The sequence below is a fragment of the Phyllostomus discolor genome, chromosome 1 (genome assembly GCF_004126475.2).
Source record: "Phyllostomus discolor isolate MPI-MPIP mPhyDis1 chromosome 1, mPhyDis1.pri.v3, whole genome shotgun sequence".
Lineage (NCBI taxonomy): Eukaryota > Metazoa > Chordata > Mammalia > Chiroptera > Phyllostomidae > Phyllostomus > Phyllostomus discolor.
Genome location: NC_040903.2, coordinates 20,586,320 through 20,597,774, shown reverse-complemented (window position 1 = coordinate 20,597,774; position 11,455 = coordinate 20,586,320). Strand labels below are relative to the sequence as shown.

The window sequence follows — 11,455 nt, the reverse complement described above, 5'->3', positions numbered from 1 at the left end:
ATGTCCTCAATACAACCCGACTTGCCCTTCTTTGTGTCAGCAGCGAAAGGCCACAGGGTGGTCTGAGTTCAAGACTGCTGCTTACCCCAATCAAAAACCCTTGCTAGCAGTGAAGGCATCCTTGCACTTCCACGAGGCCTTGTTTGTGAAAGCAGAGAGCTCCTGTTTAAGGAAACTGGCAAAAACTTACATTTCCTTAGTTTTGCTGGCTCTGCAAAACATTGTGCACAGCTATACTCAAACCCATTAGCTCAACCTTTCAAAAAATTCTCTTACAGAAATTGCTTAAAGGTACCTAGGCTGACAGTTGCTGTGTGTTTTGAGAGTTTTACCTGTCAGAAGCCGGCTCAGCATTCTTTTGCTTAATTGGTCTGTAGAGAGAGGAGTTCCACACCTCAAAGAGAATGACATCCACCTCAGTCCATAATCAGCTCATTTAGAGAATGGGAATACAACTAGCTCCAAGGGACACTTGCCTTCCAGTCCATGTTGAGATGAAGTGAGGGGACTACAGAGAGCACATCGAGCAACGTAAAATTAAGGGGAGTTTGGGAGTTTAAAAAAAGAGTTTTCAACATACATGAAGGCTGTTATTTCAAAATCCAGGCATACAGCACCCCTGAGCACATCAAAGCTCTAAATTGAAAACTGAGTATGTCATTTTCATTACAGACCGCTGAACAGGGATATTTCAAGTTAGTTACAGCATTGTCTATCACATATCATTTTCCTAAGATCAATGGATTTTAGTAGTGGAAAAATGATCAAAAGGATAGAACAAATTGGACCTTAATTTTAAAAGGCGTGTTAGAAATCTCAAAGGATGAGAGAAGGGCAATGCACACTTACTCCCAAGCAGTTTACTAAAGAAGAAGTTTTGTCTAGTGGTTGGAAACCTGGGCATCGGTGCAGGAAGGGCCCAGTTAGATTCTTGTTATGCCTTCTTCTCACTGCACAAATTTGGGCAATTCAATCTCTCTGTGTTCTTATTTCTCTAACCTGAAAAGGAAACTCAATTGAATTTTCTTTTATGACAAAGTGCAGTTAAAAATCTTCATCTCCAATATTATCTATTTTTTAAACCAGAGCTTTTATTTATGATGAACCTGGTGCAGTGCATCCATAAGAATTGATAGTCATGGATCAAAGTGCAACTACTTGCTGACTATAAAGACAAAACCAAACCCTGGAAATTACATTAAACGATATATCCTTAATGCTTTAAAATATAACATTTAAGTGTTGCTATTTTGAATTAAGAGAGAGTCCTTATACTTACCAGGCAGGGAAGATACCACGATCATGAAGGTGGTTTTCCCAGGGTGAGGCTTACTCATTGCACTCCAGATGTGCTGAACCCTGTGATTTCCCCAAATGTGGGAAATTCTACTGTATAATTTGTGGTAGTAGAGGATTATGTTTGCACTCTCCCCTGAAAAAGAAAAAAAAGAGAGAGAAGGAGAGTCCTTAAAGCATTCTGTTGGCAAATCAGTAAGAATATGCTAAGATGACTGATAAATGTTATAATTTCTGTGGAATATTATACAAAGTTCCCATCATTCACTAGGTGGTCACTGAAGGGCCCATGAATCATCATATAATTCTATTTTATTTCTCAATGAGCACTCTTTTTGAAAAATAAAGCTGATAAACATGATAAGCTCTCACAAAGAAAAAATATTGACAGGAGCTGTGTAAGATACTTGACTTACTATTTTCCTCACTTCCCACTTCAGAAAATATTATAAAATCAAGTAAAAATCCCAAAAAGACACTTGAAGAAATAAATCTTTATTAACCGAACCAGAACAATTAAAAATTGAAATAGCTAGATATGTTTATAAAATTGTAGCAAGTAAAAGAATAATGATGACCTTTGTTTCAGAAGAATCATGAGGAAAAAATGAGTGCATTATAATATAGAAAATAAAAAATGCAAAAAATCAGGACATGCTCTATTAAGCTAGATTTGTGAGCATTTACAATAAAAAACATGTTCTTAAATATACAAAATATTGCTTAATTGGCATATGAATTTCATTATGTTTCATCATGTGTATAAATAAGAATGGTTTAGAGTTATAAAATAATGTTCTACAGCTTAATATAAATCATTATGGGGAACATATTTGTACTTTTTTAAGTGATGCAAAGCAGCTTGATGTCATCAGATACAAAATAGTGTACCAACACTTTTACATTGACTTAGTAATTCTTAAATTAGTAGAGAAATATCTTAGTAATCTATATATTTAGATTCACATATAACAAAAAGAGTCCTGTCAAGGCAAAATTTGTGCAAGCCTAAGTTAGACAGACAAAAAATATTTGAATGAAGTCTATTGTAACAGGGGGGTGAGTCATAGGTCATTTGTGTTTGCTAATGGACTTACCCAAATGAAAAATCAATTTTTGTATCTTTATGAATGGAAGCCATTTTATCACTTGGACCAAGGCCCATTGAAGGTAGGCTTGGCCAAGAAGATGAATAAACTGCACGTGCAAGGAGGTCTGTCTGTAATTTGTGGCGGGAACAGAACAAGGCATATGGGCTCTGCTGCTGTGAGCAAACACAGTTTTATGTTGGAAAAGCTAATCTAAAGGGAAGGAGACTGGAGAAAGAATATGAAACCAACTAGGCCAGGGTTGGTCTCTTATCTAGAAATATTTCAATATGGGAATAATGAACATGATACATCCCAAGTAAACGGAGTTTCCTAAAACATTTAAAGTCAGTGGAAGACCCATGGACATGCATGACGGTGTGGGGATTGACAGTGGGCACAGAGGTTGGGCTGGCTAGAAGAGGGCAAAGAGGGAAAACTGGGACAGCTGTAGAAGAATAGCAATGAAAATAATAATAATAATGATTTTACATTTTAGGTTACTACCAACTCTTCTTTAACTAAACTAAAGACTTTCTGAGAACTCTGGCAGCCCATGTATTTAATGACTATGTCAATCAAATTATGATTATGAGCCAGGCTCAGTCCACAAAGAAAAATCGAGAGTATTTTTGATTTTTTAGAAATGTAAAATATTGTTTTATTAAAGATACAAATGAAAATCTGAGCTTATATTTTTATGTCATGTTTTTAATTATATACTTCTACAGTATTTTATAACAGTATTATATCACGGTAGTTTAGAGACCAAGAAAAACTTTTCCTTAACGGAAATATTTTGAAAAGTATGGTTCTAATGACTGCTATGTAAAATCCTACAGAAACTAAATTAAATATAAATGTTTATCTCCTGTAGGACTCCTCAGAGCCTTTAAAATTGTAATATGCCATGTGAATCTCCAAATGGAAGTTGAACAGTTTTCCCCAAGGTATTTGAACACAGATTTTTTTCTTATTCTTTGTCTTGTGATCTCAGGAGACTAAGATTCCTCAGAACACTTGGGAAATATTATTTAAAAATAATCACTGTGTATGGGAAATGTCATCTGAGTGAGCACACAAACAAGACATGAAGTAAGCACCTTTCAGAAATCCCCAAAGTGTTTCATTTTCTAGAGAGAGAGAGTCAACTAGATACTAGGGAAAAAAAGATTCTGTTCAGTTAACTAAAGAATAAGATATAAAAATACACATGGGGCCAGTTGTGTTTGATTTCCCCATACCTTTACATTCCGTGAATATGAACTTCCTGAAGACTTAGCATGTGCTATTTTCTACTCTTAAGCCTCATCTATTTAAAAGAGCAACGACTGAAGCAATAAAGCAATGAGCACATTTATCCCTGAAGGAAGCTTTGTTGCTAATGAAAAGTATTCTAGGTTTTACTTTGGAAACAGCTTTATGTGAAAAATACTTGAACATGTAGTTTCTTTGTCTTTTATAACTTTGAAAAGTCCTAGAAGATAATAAACTATATACTTTTTTCAAAAGAGACTAGAAACAAATTGACTTCAATATATTTCGCACATTTAATGGGATAGAAACAGAGACAATACATTATGTAAGAGAAGCTGAGCCGTACTACAGCCTAATGAATAAGAAAAAATTTTCAGTGCCGCCTGAAGGTACCAAAGGTACTTTTCATCTCGGAACAATTCACTGATGTTCTAGCCTGTTTATTCATTCACTTGCCTGTTAACTCCCAGTGAACCAAATCACTTTGCATTTCTACCTCAATACCCTCCTACTCTGCAGAGAGTTTTCAATGAATCATACCCAGGGCTTACTGAATGTCAGATCTCTAAAAATAATGACACCCAACAATTTGTCTTTCGGTCTATCATGTTCCAACATTTAACTAACCCTGTGGACTATACTGCTGTGGGAAGATTTCATGGAAGAGAAATTTTAAGTGGGGATTAAAGGATGCATACAACCTAGAGAAACAGTATTCTAAGCAGGGAGAACGTAAGCTCAGCAATGGGTAAAAATGGATGACGGAGTTAAGGCAGAGCAAAGGGGCCAGTGTGATGAGTTCGGTGACATACAAACATGGTAACTGTAGTGTTTTCCTATAAATTCACTAAGATTGGCCAGAGATTTGCTGTAAGTAACCCTAAAGCTTAGATGTTAACTAATCAACAATTCCATATCACTGAAGACTTTTAAGTAACAAGGTCAAAGCAGTTTTAGAAAATATAATCTGGTTACTATGTGAATGTGGGATTGGGCAGAAAGTAATTAAGAGCCCACAGGAAAAACCTGTTTATAAAAATCAAACATCAATTTTTAAGAAATTTAACTCTATTCTTGGTCATGGGAAGGAGACAGAAAGGTTATTTGGGGAGACAAGTGCAGCTATTGTTACTAATACCAACTAAAAACTATCATAGGACAGGGGTGAAGAGTCAGCGGAGAGAACAGAGTTAATTTTATTTCCAAATCATCAAACCCATCCAAATAATAAAATCCCCAATGGAACTTTTAAAAAGCTCTTTTAAGAGGATACCCACTGGTTGATGTTTAGACATGTAGACAAGGATGTGATGATGGAATAAAATCTTATACATGTGAACTAGTTAGTATATGAAAATTGATTGAAACCTAGGAAAAAAGTCATAATAAAAATGTAACAGTTATCATCAACTGAAAACAGTTGATGTGACAATGAGTGGTATATCTGAATGAATAAAGGCAGAATACAAATTGCAGGAAAGTCTACTGAATTTTGATATGTATTGAACATAAAGGAGATGGAAAAATGTCCAAATAAAAGGAGCTCTAGAATAATGCTATTCAAAAACATAAATAAAAAACAATCAAATTTGAGCCAACCTGTAATATGCAATAGTAGTAACAATACAGAACTAAGGAAGGAATCCATGTGAAATAAGCAGATGAAACTTTAATAACTGAAACAAAATACTTTTTTATTCCTGTGTTACACAATTTTGGCCCAGTAATACTTCCATGCATAAACAGTTCTTGGAAGAAACATAATTTCCTGTTCTTTGCTAAGCAATACTGAAAGCAGGTTAACAATAATTCAAATGCTTACTGCAGGGAATACCAGTTCCTAGAAAGCAAGGCAACAAAATGACTAAACAGCTTACTGATCATAATGCATTTTAAGTTCCTCGTGTTCCTTGTGCCCCTCAATCCAAAACAATTATCATAATAGTAATCCAGCAACTTTCCACTCCTATATAACTTACCCCCAAATCACTCACCTCTAGCTGTAAAACCCTAGCTATAGCGTAACTCAGCTTCTATTTTCAGACACTGATAAGATCTCTCCTGCACCACTTTTCCTGCACCAACAGACAAGGGCTGATGGAGCTTTTGCAGCCAGTGACCTTGACAGCGCACTGTCCCTAGGAGGAGGGGTGGGGAAAGACTCAGAGGGGTCCACCACATTGTGCAGCCCTGTCCTCCCTGCTCTAAAAAGTCACATGATTGACGACTTCTGGGCTAGATACTGGGAATAATCTCGACCTCAACGAGAGTCTGGGTGTCCCACGTTCTTCTGTCTGGGGCTCAGAGCAGCAAAGATCATTACCGACAATTGGTTTGTCACTCACTTTTTCCAGTTTGGAGTGTGCTTAGCCTTTTCTTGAGTGATACAGTTTTCATTATTGTTTGAAAGCTTTCTGAAATTGCTGTGGGCAGTAATTTCACCATACCAGTTAGGGCAGATTAGATAGTTTTCAAGTGTACATTTCTAGGATACATGATCTGTATATTGCATGGTGTGCCCACCACCCAAAGTCATATAATCTTCTCCCACCATATATTTGGCCTCCTTTACCCTTTACTACATCCCCTCACCCCCCTTCACTCTGGTAACCATACCATACTGTAGTATGTGTCTATGAATTTTGGTTTTATATATCATATATAAGTGAATTCATATGGTACTTAGCGTTTTCCGACTGTTATTTTCCTTAGCGTACTATTCTCAAAGGCCATCCATGTTGTCACAAAAGACAATGAGATAGCACCTCACACCTGTTAGAATGCCCGTTATCAACAAGACAGGCAACAAGAAGTGTTGGAGAGGTTGTGGGGAAAAAAGGAATCCTCATTCACTGCTGGTAGCAATGTAAACTGGTACAGCCACTATGGAAAACAGTATGTTGGCTATTCAGAAAATTAAGAGTAGAGTTACCATTTGACCCGGCGATCTCTCTTCTGAGTTTCTACCCGCCGCCCCCCTGCAAACTTGAAAACACTTATTTACAAAGATATGCACCCCTATATTTGGTGCAACACTATTTATAGTGACCAAGACATGGAGAAAACCAAATTGTTCTCTGATAAAAGATCAGATAAGAAGGTGTGCTGTATTTATACACTGTAGAATACTACTCAGCCATAAGAAACATTGAACTGCAACAGATATCACAAGTTGCCTTTTTCAGAATAAACAGTTGACCCTTCTGATGAAGAAGCAGGAAGAGGAAGGACATGCTTTCCTCAATTCCAGATCTCTGTGTAACGGTGTGCCTGCTAAATGCCAGGGTCCACTGAGTGTGACAAGGTGACATTTGTCTTCTCACAGACAGATATTGAAATTGGAAACTTATTATAAAATACTGAATAGATCAATAAGCAATATAATAATGTTAAATGCTATTGTAACAAGGGGGATCTGGCCTGATCCCTGGGCAGAGGAGAGGGAGCCCTGAGGTGGCACAGGAGAGCCCAGGTCCATGACAAGGAAGGGGTCAGGAAGTGCTTAGATGGCAGGATTGAAATTACAACCGAAACTGTGTGACAGACTTTCATACCCCTGGGGGAGGGTAAGCAACTGACATGGCTCATCACATAGCTTGCACAGAGCATGCGCAAGCTACAAAAGTCACAACACACATACATTGTGGGGATGAACATAGTGACGCCCCACCCCAGGCAGAGATGCTGTGTCCCTGCACATGGCTAAAACCTCCTACCTGCTTCTGAATCACAGTGGCAAGAGGAGTGGCAGAGTTGCTGTACAAGCTGACATGTACCACTCCAGCCCACAGAATTGTCTAGAAATGTTGGATGTGCCCACAGCACACAGGATTTTGGTGTAGAAGATTTAAATGGAGGGCGTGTGGTCTTGGCCAATTTCCCTTTCTCTTGCTAGCCCAGTTGGAGGTTAGGGGCCCAAGAGTTACTGGGCCAGCGGACTCTGGAGATCTCATGGCCAGGTGACAAGCCCCGTGTCATGCCCTGCTCAAGAAATATCAGCAGTGCTGGTGACTTGTGTTGCATTTCTTGGCCCTGTTTGGCCAGGCACATAGATGCACCAGCGAGCTGACAGCCGGATGGATAGGATGCAGGTGCTGGGCCAGTGGGCAGCAGCCTCAGGAAAGGCCAGCATGCAGGGAATAGGCCACTGGCACGCATAGAGTACAAAAGACATCAGGAGCCACACGGTGACCAAGAAGCAGCTAAACCATGTGGATAATGATACTACAGCCGCCTGCATATTCCAAAGGGTAGTGTTTATAAATGGGAGAAGGAATTCCAGGCTCCACATTGAACTGATCTGATGAAGGGTGGAGGGGTTATTTGTCCAGGGATATTTTAAAGGAAATGGCTTTGAGGCAGAAGCCTATTCTTCTTCCAAAAGTGTATATACTTTACATAAAAAACTTCTCCTTTTTCACCAAACCTTTACTGCCAGAATGCATGGGCAGTGGACAGCAGAACCCCACGTGGCTGACTGGCAACACTAGGATAAATAAAATAGGGTGAGGAGGTAGAACAACCTGTTGGGGTTATTAAGATTGGTGGTACCAGAAGGTCTCTTCAGAGGATGATATCTGAGTATAAGACAAAGGTGTAGGGAGATTTTTTTTTAAGTTGCTACATTTTCAGATTTCTAGTTCCATCATAAAATCCCATGCCAAAGAAAAGGAGAAGGACTAGGAGGAGGGGAAACACTAAAATATATTACATACAAATTCATTGCCAATTCTTTTATGTGCATTTTGTTTTTATACTTTAAACAGCCCTGGGACATGAGTACTGTTAGTATCTCCATTATATATAAGTGTTAACTGAAGTTAGAAGTGTTTAGTCATTAGCCAAGTTATATAATTAGTGAATGGTAGACCTCAGACATTACCCAGAACTGTCTAATTAAAAAGCTTACACTCTTAAGTTAGGTACTGTAATGCCAAGAATTCATTACCATATAGAGAATTACTCTCTAGTTTATGATTATGTCTTCTATACTATATCCTTATATTCTTCAACTAGCCTCCTAGGTTTGGCTAGGTTTTATTATTTAAACAGTAGATGGAGAACATCTATACAAATTAAGAATAATTTTTAAAAGCCTTTCCTTCATTAGAAGTTTAGTTTTCATACTTTCCTAACCAATGAAATATCAAAATAAATGTGCTTCCATCGTTTACTTTTTAAAATAGACACGAACATTTAATTACCAGAGAATATGGAGGGCATTTCATTCTATTGACAAGATGCATTTGCCATAGTGTGACTGAAAACAGAACTCCATCAGATATACTAGTAAACACAATGTGAAATACTCTTTCAAGTTGCCTTTTTCTTATACAGAAAACTGACTATGGAAACTCCTGCCTGAGGGTGGCTGTGGAGTAGTTGTGTTCATTGATTAAAAAAAGGAAGAAAAGAAACTAAAGACATATCAGGACAGAGTGCAGCACAAATAAGGGCTTTCAAAGGCATCTAATGATGAGATTTCTTCAGGGCACACACAATTGTCTTACGCTTCTGAACTTCACATAACAGATCTTTAAATAATCTCAACCTCATTTAAGTTGTACAAGATACTATCACTCCTTGCAGGCCATGAAGACAAAGTGAAGGTTTTCAAACCTAAATTGAACAAAGAAAGACTGTCCTAGTAAGAACAAACAAAGATTTGGTTTTACAAATACATATAAATATGGCACTTGTAGCATCTTTGTTTTATCTGACGCTGTAGGTAATTAAACTGTCTTTTATTTTAGATGTCATATACCACAATGTCCTCAACTCTAGAACCCCTAAGAAATGAATAAAGTGGAAATGTCGTATGCAATGTGATTTTCATAGGGTTCATCCTCCACCCTCTAGAGTGGCTACCTAAACCAAGGTCTCTAATAGCACGACGTCTTTGTTGTAATGGGCCATTTTAATAGTGTGCGTAAAGTCTAGATGGTCTCAGTGTCTTTGGACAACATCATTATATAATTAGAGTTACCATAGTGCTTTGTGCTAAGCTAGAGATATATATTATGTCTGCCCTGTGTGATTGCAAACTGTGCCTTATCCTTTTTCAATGACAGAGGCAGAAAATAATACACTCAGAAAATCAATGCCCACACATCGTCCTGGAGATCATGGAAATCTGCTCTAACAAAGATAATGCATCTGGCGCAGTCAATGAAATTGGTGGCACTAAGTGGAGTTTGTGGAAGGTTGGTGACACCCGGATCTGTAGCTCTGCTGTCAGAGCCAGCCTGGTGAGATAAACAGAGACACCACAGGGATCCCCAGCAGTGCACTCTTTTTACCCTTCAGGGTGCCATTTAGTTTCACAATCCCCCGCGCCACCATGATGTAATTTTTTTAATGTCCTATCTTGGCTGTTGAAGAGAGCTGCTTCTATAGCTGTGACTTGGCTTTCAGCACTATTGGAGCCCTTATGCAACAGAACAATTATGTAATTTGTGGTGTAGGAGGTTGTACACATCACAAGTATGATGATCCCAATTATGTATTTGGCATATTATTTTTTTAATGCCGCATGACAAATAGCCAGAAATCTAGTGGCTTATTTGAACACACACTTATCATCTTGAAATGTTCATAGCTTAGGATTCTAGAAATAACTTGGTTCAAAGGTCTCAAGATGTAGGTTAAACCAAAATCACATCTGGAAGATTGATGGGGGAATAACCCAGTTCTAAGTTCTCTCAGGTTATTGGCAGAATTCATCTCTATGTGGTTTAAGATCAAGGTTCCTGTTTTCTTGATGGTTGCTGGCCAGGGCCACTATCTGCACATAGAGGCTGCCCATTGTGCAGAGGCTGCCATGTGACCCTCCTTAAAGACCCTCAAGTAATATTTTAGCTCCCTTCTTCCAAGTCTGTGGGAGAGTCTCTCTCTCTTCAGTTTGATCAGATGGGAGTGACATCTCTTTACCTATACTGTAGAGTAAAACATAATAAAAGGGATAAACATTCATCACTATTATAATTTTTTAAAGCAACAAGTCACAGGATCCACCAGCATTCAGGAGGAGGGGATTAAACTAGGATGTAACTCATTAGGATCGCTTTAAAGTGATCTGCCACATTTGAGCACCAGGCAAATTCCCCTTGCTTTGAACAAGATAGTAGCTGTTTTCAATAAAACTGTTTGCATTATTTTCAAGCAAGGGGTGAGTAATAGCCAGAGGATTTGGACACCACATATCTGTGTTCATCATAACATTGATTGGCATTGGAAGAGTCAGTAATCATATCTTCTCTCTTCATCCAAGTTAAATAAAACTTAAAAAAATGAGTTTCAGAGAGAAGGAAATAACCTTTTATTATTTTTATTGTTAAAATTGCTTTTAAAAAGTTAATTTTAAAACCAAGTGGGCTTGTTAACACGGCCTGAATGAACTTAGTCCTCCTCCCCAAAACTTGAGGTTCTCATCCATTTAGTCCTGCTCTGCTTACGGCATGTCAGTGGAGCTGCCCAGCGTGCTTCCTTCCCCAGATACGCACAGGAAAGGATGGAGTGTGCACAGTGGTCTCTGTCAACTCACCAGTAAACTAATGCTCCTGGCTCTCCTGGGGATGAAGGGATTAGGGTAGGTACTAAAAGGACAATCCAGGAATATTAATTATCTCTGTACCTACACCCTGAATTATTAATATGTGATTAATGCATTATATCTGTACCTATAATATAAAGATGAATCTAATATCAGAATCACCATGAGTAATAACTAGAATCAGACATACGTGAATTTTGAAGTAAGTATTATCAAAACTAACTTTTTTTTTTTTTTTTACTTTTCTCAATTTAGGTAGATA

At 38.0% G+C, this 11,455-nt stretch overlaps 1 non-coding gene across 1 annotated transcript; it reads left to right on the top strand.

The window, feature by feature from the left end:
- The first annotated feature begins 1,271 nt into the window (after positions 1-1,271).
- Positions 1,272-1,435, top strand: LOC114493756. The gene has a single exon (XR_003684354.1). It is a non-coding gene; the product is annotated as a U1 spliceosomal RNA (small nuclear RNA).
- The last annotated feature ends 10,020 nt before the right edge of the window (positions 1,436-11,455 follow it).